Source organism: Ictalurus punctatus, chromosome 5, assembly GCF_001660625.3.
Source record: "Ictalurus punctatus breed USDA103 chromosome 5, Coco_2.0, whole genome shotgun sequence".
NCBI lineage: Eukaryota > Metazoa > Chordata > Actinopteri > Siluriformes > Ictaluridae > Ictalurus > Ictalurus punctatus.
The window spans coordinates 10,698,755-10,717,137 of record NC_030420.2 but is presented as its reverse complement, the minus strand read 5'-3'; the positions used below and the strand labels follow the sequence as shown (position 1 = coordinate 10,717,137).

Sequence of the window (18,383 nt, the reverse complement as noted above, 5' to 3'; positions counted from 1 at the left end):
CAAACAAACTGAAAATAACACTGCTAGTAATGTGGGACTGAATGTAATTGTTAAATAGCCATTTAACAGGTGATAATGGTAATGAGTCTTTATTGATCACATATACATTACAGCAAAGTGAAATGCCTTTCTTCACATACCCCAGCATATCAGGAAGCTGGGGTTAGAGTGCAGGATCAGCCATGATACAGCACCCCTGGAGCAGAGAGGCTTAAAGGCCTTGCTCAAGGGCCCAAAAATGGCAACTTGGTAGTGCTGAGGCTTGAACCCCCGACCTTCCAATCAGTAACCCAGAGCCTTAACTGTCAAGCCACCACTGCCCCGATACACTGATATAATAGTGTATCACCACTGATTAGCTAAAATGCAACTGTTACAGCATGCAGTAAGGTACCGTGAATTTGAGTTTAATGTGGGTTTATTATCAGTAGTAAAGTAATCAAGGTAATCACTCAAAAAAAAAAAAAAAAACCACTGTAATGTTGCCTAAACAATGGCCTGTAGCATAAATTTGAAAATAAATTTTGCCCTTGCCTTCTAATGCCAATCTTGTAGCCTTCATCTAGCTGTTCAGCAATGCTAAGCTTCTCAAAAAACGGCAGTCTCATAGCATTGTCAAGATGGTTGCGATTACGTTCATGTGTTTGTATTTTTCAAACAGATGTTTTAAGTCTCGTACCCCCATTGTTATCACAACATTTCGGTGCCAGGACTTTGAAACAGCAAACAAGGAAAACAATAAAATGCATGACTTACATTGCATCCAGCTAGCCAACTCCGTTTGCCATAAGTGCCGGAGAAACCCTTGGGTGTAAGCTCGTCCATGATCACTTGACTGTTGCTAAATTTGTAAGTTGGGTCGATCTGGTCCAGGCTCCTTTGATAAACCAAAATGAAGACCAGAGAGCTGTCTGTGGGAGAAAAGCAAGCCATTTTGAAGCTGAGAAAAGAGGGAAAATTGATCAGAGCCATTGCACAAGCATTGGACATAGCCAATACAACAATTTGTAATGTCCTGAAAAAGAAACCACTTTTGTACTAACAACCAGACATGACACAGGTTGGCCAAGGAAAACAACAGCACTTGATGACAGAAACATTGTGAGAGCTGTTGCGAAAATCCATAAACAACAGTTAGTGACATCACCAACAACTTCCAAAGAAAAGTTGTGAAGGTATCACAATCCACCATTCGAAGAAGACTTATAGAAGCAGAAACAAGAACAAGGTGCAAACCACTCATGAGCAGTAAGAATCAGAAAGCCACATTGAAATTCACAAAGAAAATCAGAGATGAGCCACAAATGTTCTGGAACCAAGCTTAATCTTTACCAAAGTGATGGAAAGGCCAAAGTCTGGAGAAAGATTGGATCTGCTCATGATCCAAAACATAGACGCTCATCAGTCAGGCATGGTGGTGGTAGTGTCATGGCTTGGGCTTGCATGGCTGCTTCTGGGAGGGGATCACTAATATTTATTGATGATGTAACTCATGATGGTTGCAGCACAATGAATTCAGAAGTCTACAGAACAAGCTGTCTTCCAATTTACAGGAAAATGCATTCAATCTAATTTGGAGGAACTTCATCATGCAGCAAGACAATGACCCAAAAAGCACTGCCAACACAACAAAGGACTTTATCAGGGTGAAAAAGTGGAAGGTTTTAGACCGGCCAAGTCAATCCCCAGGCCTTAACCAAGTTGAGCATGCATTTCACCTCCTGAAGAGGAGGCTGATGGGAAAACCCCCAAAAACAAACAACAACTGAATGAAGCTGCAGTACAAATGTAGGAAATCAACATGAAGCTGAAATTCTGGTCTGTCATCTCATATTAACCTTTTGATCTCAAACCTAAATGTCTTCAATGTATAGTGAAAAAAATTGGCTTTGCTGTTCCAATACTTTAAGAGGGGACCGTTCATGATATCATTATATCTAGTTTTTCAATGTTAGTGCTCTAAATTGTTCTATAAGGAATGTATTATTGAAAGCACACTGTGTAATAATAATATATGTAAAGAATATGGAAGAAATGTCTATTCTATTCTATATTTTCCTCATAACATGTACTTAATGTAACATCTTTTGATATGCAAATGATAATGATAATTAAATTAATATGCAAATTAATCTGTGGCATCATCTAGCCACTTCTTGAGCATGCTTTAGCTAATTTCCCTTGAAAAGATTTGGTAACACAGGGTGTGTACAGTCCCCATTTTTTCATTCATATGTAAAAGGACACTGTAACTTGAATGCATTGGCTATAAAACAGGCTATAATCAAAAGTGAGATCACTTGTGACATGTATTGTTATTTCTTTGAAACGGGTATTATAAAACACTGTATATGTGCATGTTTTAGCTAGCAAACATATTTCAGCATGTGTATGCAGTTGGTGTGTTTCTGAACGAAACAAGAATATTATAACCCACCTTGCTGTTAGGAAGTCTGCACAGTGTTCAGAAGAAGTTCTTACAGATTTTCTGAAGGGTTTTCAAATGGTCAAATCGGTTTGGCTGTGGTCTTGGAGGCGGTAAGCAGCATAAAGCAATATAGATTTCAGTCCTACAATTATCTGTACTCTTTAAGAGCAGCGTACAGTCTTATAGACTGAGAAGACTCTTGATATATATTCTCAGCTGCATCCTTTTATTAAGTCCTGCTTGAACATTAATCCGCCAATATAATATAATATAATATAATATAATATAATATAATATAATATAATATTTGTTTAACACCATTATTATATTATGACATTAGTAAATTTAATATAAAGAAATATCAAGAAATGAAATGTTGTAGAAAGGCACCCTTACCTATGTCCTCTGCAGTAGTGTCTGTACAAGAGTTTTCCAAGGCAAAGAAGGGTTGTGGCAAATATTTATTATTATTATTTTTTTTACTATTTATAGTAATTTGTTTGGTATATAGAAATATGTTGTATAATTATTTCATTATTAAATACATTTAATTTAATGTATTTATTATTTAAAAATGATTTAAAAAGCATAATTGTTTCACTTAAAAATTAATTATTTAAAAAGAATATTTGTTTCACTTATTTTCTTTATGTCCCTAATTCCACTTATGAACCCATAATTCCACTGCAATTGCAAAGTTATTTTGTCACAAATAATTGTCACAGTGTATGCACTTGAAAACTGCATGTAGGGCCTATCATATACAAAAATGGTCAATGACATCTGTGCTTTGCTTGGATGAAGTCCCATTTACACTGACCCTTATAAAAATTACAGCATCAAAAAAAACACAGAGACCTCTTGGAAATACACACACTCTTGATGTTTTTGATAAAGACTGTTAGAAGGCAGTGTTGCTCTCAGGTTCTGTCCTGGATTCCCCTCAGAATGGTTGCTGGTTCTGTGTTCTGCAGTTCCATGGCTTGCTCTCAAACAGGTCAGATGGAGCAGTGAGCAGTGGGAGCAACGCGGCCCAGTGCAAAACACACACCCCGTCCAAAGAAAAGAGCCTCTGTGTTTTGGAAGCAGTGGAGTATCCATGTGGAAAAGCAATAAAGAACAGTAACTGAGGGTAGAGAGAAGCATTGATGAGTTATTTAATGGTTTACACACAACCATTCACATCACTGACCCATTTTGCTTATTCATCTACTCTTATACGCACATACACAAATCCACCAGACTGTGGTGTTGCACTGCAGTTGAACGAGTCAATTGTATAGCTCACCTTACCATTAAGTGCTTCATCGGTACAACAAAGCAGATTTTCTGACATATTAGTATTAGTATACTGATGACAAATCTTTTCTTTTAATTAAACCATTTTAGAAAATGTTTGCATTGTGTATTGGAATGCATCCATTTTGCAATTTTGCAAAAGTCTTTTATTTATATTAGCCGCCAGGCTTATCAATGCCTGAAATGAAATGTAACAATTTCAGAGTTTGCTACTTTCTAATCAACTAATCAAATAACCACAAAATTCATGACTGAATCTAACTGACATTTATTGATATGACGTCCCCTCCCCTCTCCTGCTAGCATCCAGTCTTTGTCTCTTGCACCCTTTTCCTTTCCTCCCCCTTCTCGCCATCTCCTCTTTATTTTTCTTTGCCCAAGGGGCTTCAGTAAATGAAGGGGGTCCACTGTGCATCACTTATGCTGTTGACATGTGTTAGCAATTTCCCCAGGTTACATTAAGCCAGCACATACACAATCTCTCTCTCTCTCTCTCTCTCTCTCTCTCTCTCTCTCTCTCTCTCTCTCTCTCTCTCTCTCTCTCTCTCTCTCACATGTGGTATATATGGACTGCCTCACCAGATCTGTTGTATATGAGCTTAGCCATTTATATGTGTGAAAATGCTCACATACATTTAATTATTAGATTAAAGTTGAACGCATCTGTATCCAAATTGAAAAAGTTTGCTATAATTCAAAAGCATACTTGCATTCTTACCAAAAACCACAAAGTCAAGTTCTCAGCGTTTCATTCATCTGTCCTCATCTGTTCTATATGAGGCACATCCAGAGACCCCGGCAGGAGTGGTCTCTTTGCTTTCCCAAAGACGAGAAGAAAAGAGGGAAAGCCAAGAGAGGGATGAGGTTAAAATCTTCACTTTTCCTCTTTTCATCAGTTACCTAAAGGAAAACACCTTTGCACCTTGGCTGATTTAGTTCATTAATGACCAGAGGAATTTAGCCAAAACAAAAACAAAAAACATACAAACAGTAACAACAAACACATTTTGTGTCCATCTGGGTGTGACAGAAGGTTCTGAAGGTAGTTAAAAAAGGAAAAGGAAAAAAATCTCACTCTAATTAGCTCTATTTGCTCCCATTCATCCAGCCTATGAGTTGACAGCATAATGGACACATCAGCCTCTGCCTGAAAAGTGTGGTTGACCCTTGGCCTGGAGTGAGAGGTCACCAAAGATCTAAATGTTCCTCTCTGTGTGAGAGGTGTATGTTTGTCTGTGTTTCTCAGAACCTGTATTGGGGAGGGGTAGAAGTGATTATTTTAGATGGATAGTTACCTCTGTGCTGTTTTTAGCAGTTGGAAGAGGAAGCTGCATTCACTTTTGTCAGTTCCACTATTTTACTGTTGTATATCTTAACCAAGACAGATGTTTTTTTCTTAACCTTCTTGACCTTGAGTTAATATACAAATAATTGCCTTCTGGGCTTTATTGCATGTGCAGATAAAGATAATGGGGAGATTTGCATAAATTTTTTATGTGATAACTCTATACCTGTATACATTTAACATCTAATTACATAAGTCTCTCTTTAAAACAATCTGGATCTGAAACAATAACTTTGAGACTCCCATAGCAACAACACCATCATCTGTTAGATATAAATTTCAGGGCCATAGAGACAGCCACTGCTGTCTATATATTTTCTTAGGACCTACGGGTTTCAGTCCTTGGACTTGATCCCTATACACAAGATGTTTGTTCATGCGTTTATTAGATGTTAATTTCTGCATGTGTGAAAGGAATTTCTGTTTGTCTTAAATAAATAGACAGCTTTTCTGCTTCCCACTATAGCCATATGATCCATCTAGGTACAGGATTCAGGCTTGTGTAATTAAAATTTACAGTGCAAAAATCTAACCTTTGATTAATCCTCTTGTTACCTGTCATTGTTTGAAGACAGAAAATGTCAAGCCGTAAAAATGTCAGGAGCAGACGAAGATTAGGAGCAGGATGTGAGGGGGGAAGCTTTTGGGACTGGGCAGGAAAAATAACAAAGTGCAGAGAGGCTCATACCAATTTGAAGCATGTCCCATCACCGTGTACCGAGCTGGGTGATAATGATGATTAATGGCAGATAGGATGCTGTGAGTGAGACTGTGTGTATGTGAAGGTGGAAAATATGACCAAGAAGTGTGCTCTACATGGCTCCCTGTAGAGCAATGGAAGCCCTGTGATCAGTTCGAACAGCATTTAAAGGTTTTTTTTTTTTTTTTAGGTTTTTTTTTTAAGGTCATTGTTGCTGATGGGCTTTATTTTTTTAATAGTTTGTATTGTGAAATTTTACCCAAACAAATATTAGAAGCAGCCAGAGTCTATTAAAAGGTGATCTGAGGATATATAAAAGTAGGAATGTTTGTGAATACATTTATGTGTCTGGCAGTATGAATGTGATCGAATGTGAATATACATGCAGTACTTCATATGTATTCTTGTGTGTGAGAAGTAAGAATGAACCAAGAAACCTCAGTCTTGCCATGTGTAAAATATACTTTTAGTAAGGGGAAAAGTGATGCACAACCTCCAATGTTGAACAGATCTTAAGAAGGAAAACTCTGACTGCATATTCAACATTCTTGGAGAAAGTGGAGCAGGTGCTTTAGAGGGTGCTTGTTACTGACTCCCTACTGCTACCGGAGGGCTTCACTGATCATGTTGGGAATGACAGAGATACTTGGAGGGACATGATCAGGAGGAAAGGCCTTCTGAACCAGAGCAGTAAAATGTTATTAGACTTCTGTGCATGTCACAGTGGTAGCTCAGTGATTAAGCCATTGGACTATTGAGTGGAAGGTGTTGAGTTCAAATTCTAGCCCTGCGGCACCCTTGAGCAAAGCCCTTAACTCTCACCTGCTCACTTAAGTAAATTGTGATAAATGACCTTTCATTTCTGTAAGTTACTCTGGATAAGGGTATCTGCCAAATATTACAAATGCAATGTAGTTGTTGACAAAGCACCTTGGGCCATACTTCAATGATGATTTTGTGATTGTATCATCAAACTTGAGGTTATGTGTTTTGAACACTCAGGTAAAGAGAGTGGCAGAGCTTTCAACTTGGTGGTGACTTGGATAATGAGTAGCTCTGGAACAGCAAGGGTTAAGGGCCTTGCTCAAGAGCCAAACAATGGCAGTTTGGCAGCACTGGGGCTTGAACCCCGATCTTCCAATCAGTAACCTAGAGCCTTAACCCCCAAGCCACCACTGCCCCGGATGCATCCCACAGGGCAGAAGCTGGTAGAAGCTTCTCTGAGAGAGGACATTAACTACCACCTCTGAAAGGGCTTCTCCAGTTTACTGACTGAGATTGGACTGATGTTCAAGTCTTAAATTATAGAGGCAGCTATGGACATTCTAGTAAGCTTAGAATGTGCTGGTGCAAACCAGTTGTGAGGAAAGCCATCAAGTTGAAGAATGAGATATTTAGATTAATGTTCATCTTCACCAACTGCTTTATCCTTGTCAGAATTGCAATGGATTCAGAGCCTATCCTTGGAACTTGGGATGCAAGGCAGGAATACATAATGAGATGGGATTCCATCTCAGGATGCCATGCACATTTACACACTATGTCAATGGCACATGGAGCAATTTGTTGTTGTCAGTCCAACTACTGGCATATTTTCAAGGCTCTACGGTAACAATTTATTTTAGGAGCACTTGTATTCCTAATTACAAAAATGTAGGAGCACAGTCAAAAATTTAGGAGCATGGTTGAAGTTTAGTTTTTCTTTTTTTTTTTTAGAAATGGTAATGTTAATGTGCCATAATATAACGCACAAGTAGGCATGAGAAAACTTGAGCTTGTCAATTATGACAGAATTTAGGAACTTAGTGTGAGCCATGACAAATTAATTTACCTTCTGATAAACTAAATTTAATATTTTCAGTTAATTTTACAGGCTGTATGCAAAAAACAACAATCGTTAACCTGTTCCACCTTGTAAACGAATACAAAAAAACTCAATGTGAAGTCTAGTCCTCTTAAATATATTTAAAGCAACATTATTAGCCATTTTCCGCTGTCATGGTTCTAGGCTGGAGCCAATTCTCGAACTGCTCTGCGTATATTGTGTATATAGGCCTATCTGTATGATCTCATATAGGATGTGATTGGGTGACTTAATTTATCTGCCAGATGCTAAACGCTTTAGTTTAAAGGTGTTCATTAATGATGCTCTGATCAGGATTTATACAGCCGATACTGATTTCTTGTCATCTTGATTGACCGATAATGACCCAGATACCAATCTTTTTTTGTTTGTTTGTTTAAGCTTTAATCAGGAGGTCTATCATAAGCAGTTAAATGTAAGCTCTCTGCTCATGGTCACTGTTAATTGAATTAAAATAATAGCAATGAGAAATACTTTTGATTATTTGATAAATAAATATTATTTTTAATATTATTATATATTATATTTAATTTAAATATTTATTTTTAAATATCTTAAACAATAAAGAGTTCTAATTAAAAGTAGACTAACACAAACATGATCCATATTAGGAAAAAGAAGGCTAATAGCCTTCTAAGGAAATAGCGAACTAAGCTTAATATCAAATTGATATTAAATGCAACCCATACTAATTAAACATTATTTTATTTCTCATTTTATTTATATTTTATGAGTTTATTATAACATCTATTTTTTTATATTACATAATTTATTTATAACTAAGCACATTTTCTGTCTTTACATTTTATTAGTTTTTTGTTTGTTTGTTTATCATTTATTCCTTTTAGATCGGGGCCCCCAGTACAGTGTTGCCATGTCTGCTGATAATATTGCATTTTTTGGGGATTAAAATAAAACATTAAATTGGAGTTGACTTTTCTAGTGATATCTGGCAACTGTGAGCTTAAATGACGTGAGTGCACTGTCTATTAGAGTTGGTGAAGGGAGAGCGGCAGCATACTGTATGTTTACAAACTGAACAGTTAATACTCTTGATTATGACTGGTGAGGAATTGTTTAATAAATAATTTGAATTACACCCACCTTGTAGCGTAAGCATTATTATTCATTTACTGGCACCCGACGCCACTGTGGCTACACCAGCATGTCACAGTCGCAGGTTCAGGTCATTTTGCGTGATCAATAAAAGATTGCGGTTTGTGAGATTGGCAAGTTGAAAGAAGCAGATGATGTACAGTGCTACAATTGTCATCATAATGGCTTCTTTGTAGTATTTGCAACTTGTTCGGTTGACTGAAGTGAGAAAAAGCAGTGCGAAAGTAGCTACGCGCGGTGTAGCTAGATGCATTCTGAAGTTGTAGTTTTTATTCCGATTGTATTATACAACTCCGAACAGGACACTCGCACCAGTGTGACTATATATTTTTTCACAGTTGCACAAAGTACTTTTCAGTCACAAATACGACTAAAATGGTCACACTGTAGAGTCCTGTTTTTTGTGAGATATGTGGAAACTAGAGAACCTTGAGGAAACCCGTGCAGGCAAGGGGACAAGAAGCAAAACTACACACAGATATTAATTTGAGGTCAGGTTTGAACCAGAGACCCTGGAACTGTGAGGTGATAACACTACCCACTGTGCCACTATACTGCCCTTAATATGATTCAGTTATATGAGAACCAGCGCGGCTGTAGGCCCCCCCAAAAAAAACAAAAAACAAAAAAAAAAATAGTTGCAAACGTGAACGCTTAGGCATGAGAGGAGTTTGGAGAGGCCATAGAAAAAGACTTTCACATGGCCAAAGGTCATGTAGTAAACTGTGCTGTGTCTCAGAAGGGAGAGACAAGACCATGAACTATATCAAGTATATACCTGAGCAAATGTATACTAGGTGTGGATAGTGACACAAACAGTGGACCAGCCCTTTACTATTACAGTCATGGGGGTACGCTAATCCAGAGAGCCTCACAGTAGAGCCGCTGCTTCTCTGAATGAGAGGAGCTAGTTGAGGTAGTTCAGGTACCTTGTAATAATGTTCCATGGTTGGTTCTTGCTAGAGCTCTATCAGAGTCATCCCAAAGTATGGAGACTTCAAGGCAGACCCATGGCATGGTGCAGAGACTATATCTCACAGTTGGCTTGGGAACATCAGGTGGTTACCACAAGAGGAGTGGGAAACTATAGCCAGCATCAGTCTGGGTTGACCTTCTCAGGCTGTTGTCACTCTGACCCCACCAGGAAAAGTAGAAGGAATGAATGAATGAATACAGTCACAAGTTCCAATCTGTATGGCAATGGCGATTTAGACTTTTATCCTTGGGGACTCTGTCCTCATTAAGAATTTATTCCATGCAAATACCTCTGTAGCTTATGCATGCTGTATGATGTGATAAGTTGAGTGGTTTAAATTGATTCACATCAATGATTCAACCACTGTTCCCCAAAGCATATTTATCAGACTACCTATAAGTTCCCTCTTAGAGTTTTGGCTATTAAATAGAATTTTTTGTTTTGACTACCTCTTAACTGGTGCTTGATTCTCTCTCTCACTCTCTCTCTCTATGCACATGCGCGGTAGAGGAGCGAGTTTGGTGTGTTGAGCGTGTGAGAGCGGTTGGCGTTTTGCCAACTTTTTTCAGCATTTAATGCAATTTTTTCCGTGTAAAACATCTCGGATTAATTCTTTTTTTGTGTGAACGAGTGTGAAAGCGAGCAAGTGTGTGTGTGTGTGTGTGTGTGTGTGTCGCGGTCGAGGAGCATGGCGTCTCCAAGCACGCGGCTGTTTGAGAGTTTAACTTGCCGGCACGGTGTGAGGGTGGTGTGCAGTGTGAGTGTAGAGGACTGTGTGTTAATGGTAGGAGAAGTGGTGGGGCATGAGAACATTGTCTCTGCCTCCCGCATGTACAATGCGATTGTAGTGTTTGTGAATGATGTCGATAGAGCAAACAAGCTAGTACAGAAAGGAATTATACTTAACAACGAACTTACGATTATTTCTTCCCTAAGTTCCCCATCCAAAAAGATCATATTGTCTAATGTCCCTCCTTTCATCTCCGATGAGATCATATCGAAAAACCTATCTAGATACGGGCGACTGGTCTCCCCCATAAAGAAAATCCCCCTTGGCTGTAAGTCCTCACTGGTTAAACACGGTGTCTTTTAGAAGAATGTTTTTTATGATTCTGAAGGATGGAGCACAAGAATTAAATCTAGTGTTTAAATTCAGTGTAGAAGGTTATGGCTATAGCATTTTTGTATCTTCGGATGCAGATATGAAATGTTTTAAATATGGTAAAATAGGGCATCTTGTCCGGGCCTGTCCTGAGGGACAGAGTGACCCCGGTGTTTCTAAGCGACTGGGGCAGGATGTAGCTGGGCCTGCTGGAGTCATACCCCTGCGGCTGCAGGTCAGCTCGCTGCTGAAAGCCCCGGAGTTTCTGCTGCACCAGAGCCCAGTGAGAGTGAACCCCAATCCCAGCCTGTAGCCCAGGAACCCACGAGGGCTACACCAACCCCAGAGAGGCCCTGCTTGCCTGAACTGGCTCCGGAGAGGCCTTGCTTGGCTGAACTGGAGAATCCTTGCTTGACCGATAAAGACACAGTGGATTCTGGCGCAGTGCTGGAGATACCTGCGCTGGCAGAGGCAGGTACAGGGGTGCAGAGCAGTCGCTCAGAAGCACCAATCACTACACCGGGGCAGGGGGATGGGGGAGACGTGGAGATGGAGGACGAACCCATGTTTAAAGTACCGAACAAGCGGAAAAAACGAGGTAAGGAACAAGGGAGCAAACAGGCCAAAAAAGACACTAAAATAGATGAAAAAGAAACAGACAGCGATGATTACATGTCAGATTCTGTTTTTAACTTTGGCTCTCAGGAAGACCAGCAAGAAGTCAGATACCGTGCGGAGGACTTTAAAGAGTTCTTAAGAAGCACCAAGTGGCAAAAGAACGTTGTAGAAAACTATTTCTCAGATATAAAGCAGTTTATTCATGATGTCAAACATTTTAGAAGGGAAGGAGCTTTTATTGACACAGAAATCTTTCGACTGAAGAACTTGATCACTAAAGTAAGCAAAGAAACTTATGATGATGACCAGTAGAGTGTTTGGTGTGTTTTATATTAGAATGGGTGTTATCATCTGCTTGTTTTAGCTACACTTTGTTCTTATGACTGGGATTCATATTGCAAGTGTAAACATTAACGGGGCAAGAGAACACGAAAAGCATGTAAAGTTATACGATCTATTAAAGCAGAAGCGTATTGATGTAGCTATGTTACAAGAAACACATAGCAATGTCAACAATGCCACTAACTGGATGAAGGAGCGGGGTGGGCTGGCAATTTTAAGTCACAATACATCAATTAGTGGTGGGGTTGCCTTACTGTTTGGTCACAATTTTATTCCCAGTTCTTATACAGTAGATGAGGTTTTAAATGCAAGGCTTTTAAAGGTAAGAGCTTTTTATGAGAATGAGACTTTTGTTTTTATTTTTGTGTATGCTCCCACCAATGCAGTGGAGAGAATGAATTTCTTAAATAAACTAGACAACTGTCATTGCTGACTGCAACACTGCCGATATTATAATTTTGGGTGGGGATTTTAACTACACAACAGATAACTTGGACAGGAACCATACAGAACCTCATGTGGCCTCCCGTAAGCGCCTGTGGGAGATGATGGAGGCTCATGAACTAAATTATATATGGAGAAATTGTGGACAGTGGGCAAGTCATAAGGACTTGCACTGGAAGATAGACGCTCCCGTCCTCCACGAGCCTCCCAGATATGGGTAAATAGTAAAGACTGGACTCGGCAATCTGCGCGGAAGAACCACGTAACTGGCCAACGGGCAGTAAGGCGATTCCCAGCAAAGCGTTGTGGAGTGCTTTAAAAGCATGGCGAGTCACAAAGGTCGTCAAGGTCATCCACTGCACTCAACTCCGACTCCAGCCATCTTGACCTTGTCTTGCTGTTGGACCGTGTTGGTTTTGGGTGAGAGAGTGAGGTCGACGAAGTGCACAACTCTTCCTCACTTTAAACCAAGTCACCGCGCAAGTCATTTTGTCATCTACCATCTATCCCAAGCCCCAAGTCCTGTGGCGACAGGCAAGCGACGAAGCGGCAGGTGTGGGTACATTGGCAGCTGTAGCCGCAACCCTGCACTCAGGCGGCCCAGGCCATATGGTTGTTCTTCACGAAAGGAAGCAGCAGTGAAGTCTGGCAGCCCCCTGAGCGACTGAGCAGCCCTATTTAGGCTCGCACTGCTCAACTCCAGGTGTGAGGAAGGGGCTAGAAAAAGTGCCCTAAACATTGCCTGCTCCAAAACTTCCCTAACCAACTTACCGTGGCTGGTGGGGGCCCTAATCAAGCGGTTGAAACACAAAGAAGAAAATGAGGATTGTTCCTCTCACCATTGGGGCATGGAATGTGCGCACTGTCATGGACAGGCATGACATGGACAGACCCCAGAGGAGAACCGCTCTGATAGCGAATGAACTATTCAGATATAACATCGACATTGTGGCCCTGAGCGAGACCGACGTGCAAGCGAAGGTGAACTTTGTGAAAGGGGCTCTGGATAGACCTTTTTCTGGAGTGGTCGAGGCAACAACGAGTGCTGTGAAGCTAGTGTCGGTTTTGTAGTAAAATCAGTGCTGATTGGTAAGTTGGCAGGCCTTTCTTAGGGAGTCACCGACAGGCTCATGACCATGAAACTCCCCCTCCTGTCTCGAAGAAAGCACCTTACAATCCTCATCTGCTATGCTCCAACCATGACCAACCCAGATGAAGTGCAAGCTCTAAGAGGACCTCCACTCTGTCATCGCTGATGTTCCTAGAACAGACAAGCTTCCCATTCTAGGCGACTTTAACGCGAGAGTCAGCAATGACAGCACTGCCTGGGATGGAGTGCTTTGAAAGCACGGAGTGGGTCACGGCAACAGCAATGGTCTCCTTTTGCTTCAGACTTGCGCCGAACATGAACTGCTGATTACCAGCACAGTATTCCACCTCCCAACCCGTAATTGGACGTCATGGATGCACCCTTGCTCAAAGCATTGGCACCTCATCGACTACGTCATCGTCAGGAAAAGGGACAGGCAGGATGTACGCGTGACCAAGTCCATGTGTGGAGCCGAATGCTGGACAGACCACCGTCTCATCATCACCAAGCTTAACATCCGCATCCAGCGAAAGAGACGCCCACAGGGGAAAAATGCCCCTAAACGTTTAAACATTGCAAGGCTGAAGTGCAATAGAACCAAGCAGTCTATTAGGGATGCTCTGGACGATCGTCTGGAATCCACCTTTCTGGACAGCCAGAACGTGGAAGCTGAATGGGCGGCTCTCAGAGAACTGGTCTACGACACAGCTACTGAAATTCTGGGTCTTTCAACAGAAAGCACAAAGATTGGTTTGATGAGAACAGCAAAGACATTAAGCAGTTGCTGAACAAGAAACACCATCTCCATCAAACCTACCTCAACAACCCTACATCCACCTCCCAGAAAGATGCATACAAAAACGTACACAGATTGGTACAGCAGAGACTTCGCCAGATTCAAGACACATGGCTAAGCAACAAAGCTGATGAGATCCAAGGCTATGCAGACAGACATGACGTGAAGAGTTTCTATGACGCTTTGAAAGAAGTGTACGGACCCACGTCATCAGGCTCATGTCCTCTCCTTAGTGCAGATGGGAATACATTGATCACTGATAAGAAGAAGATCCTCGAACGTTGGGCCGAACACTTTGAAAATGTCCTGAACCAACTTTCAGCCATCACTGATGAAGCCATCAGATGTCTCCCCAAAATACCCATCAATGAAGCACTGGATTATCCTCCAACTTTGCTTGAGACCCAGAAAGTGATATGTCTCCTCTCCAGTGGCAAGTCTCCCGGCTCAGACTCCATCCCAACAGAGGTCTACAAGGAAAGAGGCACAGCTTTAACACAGAGGCTTCATCAGCTTTTCCTACTGATGTTGCAACAAGAGATGATCCCCCAGGATTTCAAAGATGCCTCCATCATTCATTTGTACAAGAGCAAAGGAAACCGCCAGTCCTGTGACAACCACCGTGGCATATCTTTACTACCCATCGCAGGCAAGATTCTTGCCCGGGTTCTGCTGAACCGCCTGAACGCTCACCTTGACCAAGGACTTCTACCAGAGAGCCAGTGTGGATTCCGGAAAGAGCACGGTACCATCAACATGGTGTTTGCAGCACGGCAGCTACAAGAGAAATGTATGGAACAGAATGCCGACTTCTTCTCTACCTACATCGACCTGACTAAGGCCTTTGAAACTGTCAGCAGAGAAAGCCTTTGGAAAATCATGGCCAAGTACGGATGCCCAAGGAAATTCATAGCCATGGTGCAGCAATTCCATGACGGCATGCAGGCAAGAGTCCAAGACAACGGAGAAGCGTCTCAGCCATTCCCAGTTTCAAATGGTGTCAAGCAGGGTTGTGTCCTGGCGCCGACTCTGTTCAGCCTCATGTTCTCCGCAATGCTGACTGACGCCTTTGGAGACGGTGATGTTGGGATAGGCATCAAGTACCACACAGATGGTAATCTGTCCAACCTTAGGAGACTCCAAGCGAAAAACAAGGTTTCGACAGACATCATCAGGGACTTCCTCTTTGCTGATGACTGTGCTGTGCCCTTAACGCTAGCACAGAAACTGATATGCAACACAGCGTTAACAGGTTCTCCAGTGCCTGCACAAACTTCGGTCTCATCATCAGCACCAAGAAGACTGAGGTCATGCATCAGCCAGCCACAGGGAAGCCCTATACAGGGCCCAACATCACTGTCAATGGTCAGAGACTGAAAACAGTGACCAAGTTCACCTACCTCAGCAGCACATTGTCACAAAATGCCACAATAGATGACGAAGTTAACGTCCGCATTGCTAGAGCCAGCTCAGCTTTCAGGAGACTGTATGGTAAGGTTTGGAACCGAAGAGGCATCACCATCCAGACCAAGCTGAAAGTGTACAGGGCAGTTGTGCTCCCCACACTGCTGTATGCATGCGAAACGTGGACAGTGTACCAACGTCATGCCAGGAAACTGAACCATTTTCACACCAGCAGTCTCAGGAAAATCCTTGGTATCAAGTGGCAGAACAAAGTTCCAGACACTGTGGTTCTCAATCAAGCAGGCCTCCCTAGCATCTTCACCATCTTGATGACGACCCAGCTACGCTGGGCAGGACATGTGGTACGCATGACAGACCAGCGTCTACCAAAGAGATTCCTCTATGGCTAGCTCCAGAAAGGTCAGCGTTGCCAAGGAGGCCATAAGAAATGCTTCAAAGATACCCTCAAAGCCTCACTGAAAGCGTTTAACATCAATCCTGCCTCCTGGGAACAGACTGCATTGGATCGTGACGCCTGGCACTCCTCCATTCACAAGGGCTTTTTGCTGTGTGAGACAAATCGGACAGCTGCAGCCGAATGAAAGAGGCAAGCCAGAAAAACCTGTGTCAGCAACCCTCCCGGAGACGTCCACCCTGTCCTCTGTCCCACCTGCCATAGGACTTTCCGTGCAAAGATTGGCCTGACCAGCCATCTACGCACGCATCATCTCTCATGACAAAATGGTCTTCATCGCTTCGACGGACAACCTAGAGAGAGAGACATAGAGAAATTTAAATAAAAAACAGAGACAGTACACCTGGGCCCACTCTATAGATAACGCATTCTCCCTTGCAAGATTGGATTGCTTTTATGGTTTTAAATATCAGCTGACACTTAAAATCATTTACAAAATGTTTTATTGTTTTATTGTATTTTATTCTGGATGGAGCTCACATCTTCTTTAATTCCAGACTGCTGGGACTACGGCTGCTCTTAACGCCATACAGACTTCATATAAATCCATAATGAACTTTTTCACATTATCTGTTGTTACCCAGATGAGGATGGGTTCCCTTCTGAGTCGGGTTCCTCTCAAGGTTTCTTCCTCTTAAAACATCTTAGGGAGTTTTTCCTTGCCACCGTCGCCACTCAGTGGCTTGCTCAGTTGGGATAAATTCACACCTTTAATATCTGTATACCGTGTTGATATTTCTGTAAAGCTGCTTTGAGACAATGTCTAATGTAAAAAGTGCTATACAAATAAAATTGAATTGAATTGAATTGAATTGTTTTATTGTTCCAAATCATCACATCTTCTGGTGGATGGGCTTCAACAATAGAAGACCACATCAGGTTCCACTCCTCTCAGCCAAGAATCAGAATCTGAGCCTATCATGGGCACAGGCTCATCGAAACTGGACAGTTGAAGATTAGAAAAAAATCACCTGTTTTTTTTTCTCCCAATGAGGGTATCAAAATCCACTGTTCAAAGGAGACTTTGAGGCCATACCATAAGATGCAAACTGCTCATCAGCAATAAGAATCAGATGCCCAGATAGAAATGGAAAAGAAATGCAGAGATTCAATTCAATTCAATGCAGTTTTATTTGTATAGTGCTTTTAACAATGGACATTGTCCCAAAGCAGCTTTACATAAATATATAATAATGGAGGGAATCCAAGAATCCCAGTTCACCACAACACTCTATGCTTGTGAGTCCTGTAGATCTGCTCATTTACCTAACAAAAAACTATTCACCAAAAGCTTGACTAAACAAATATTTTTTCAGCCTGGACTTAATCATGGAGACTTGTCTGAGTCCTGTAAAGTAATTGGAAGGCTGTTCCATAACTGTGGGGCTTTGGAAGAGAAAGCTCTTCCCCCTGCCGTAACCTTCATTATTCGAGGTACCCACAAATAGCCTGCACCTTTTGATCGAATTAGTGGTGGCGGATCATAAAAGACAGAAAGTTTGCTCAGGTACTGTGGCGCGAGGCTATTCAGTGTTTTATAGGTCAATAGTAGTATTTTATAATCAGTGCGAAATTTTACTGGGTTCGTATGCAGTCTGGATAAGATATGGGTGATGTGGTCAGGATGTTGATGTTCCTCAATTTAATTAAGCTGGTGTCTGTCATCTGGCTTTGCTTAAACATACAACTGTATATCATCAGCATAACAGTGGAAGCTAATTCCATGTGTGCGAATAATTTGTCCCAGAGGTGGCACATGTAAAGTAAAAAGCAATGGGCCTAAAACAGAAACTTTAGCTCACACCAAACTTCACCTCAGTATGCATAGAGAAGTCTCCATTTACATCTATGAACTGTTAGTGATCAGTCAATTAAGACCTGAGCCAGGAGAGGGATGTTCCCTTAATGCCAACAACATTTTCTTGTCTACAAAGGAGAATAGTATGATCAATTGTATCAAAAGCTGCACTAAAGTCAAGCAACACAAGTAAGGAGACAGAACTGTGATCAGAGGCCAGTAGTAGGAAATTTACCACTTTAACCAGTGCAAACTCTGTGCTATGATGAGGCCTAAATCCTGACTGATACATTTCATGCAAGTTATTCCTATGTAGGCATGAGCATAGCTGCTGTGCTACAACCTTTTCTAGGATCTTGGAAATAAAGGGGAGATTTGATATTGGCCTATAGCTGGACAATTGACAGGGGTTGAGGTCAGTTTTTTGATGATGAGAGATGAGCCACGATTAACATCTACCAAAGGGGTGGAAAGGCCAAAGTGTGGTGGAAGAAAGGATTGTATTATGAGCCAAAACATAGAAGCTATTATCAAGCATTGGTGGTGGTAGTGTCATGGCTTGGACTTGCATGGCGGTTTCTGGAAC

General features: G+C 41.4%; 1 protein-coding gene across 1 annotated transcript in view; it reads left to right on the top strand.

The window, feature by feature from the left end:
• The window catches only part of LOC108264953 (ERC protein 2), a 291,196-nt gene that overhangs the window by 70,141 nt on the left and 202,672 nt on the right, over nt 1-18,383 (top strand). The window lies entirely within an intron of this gene.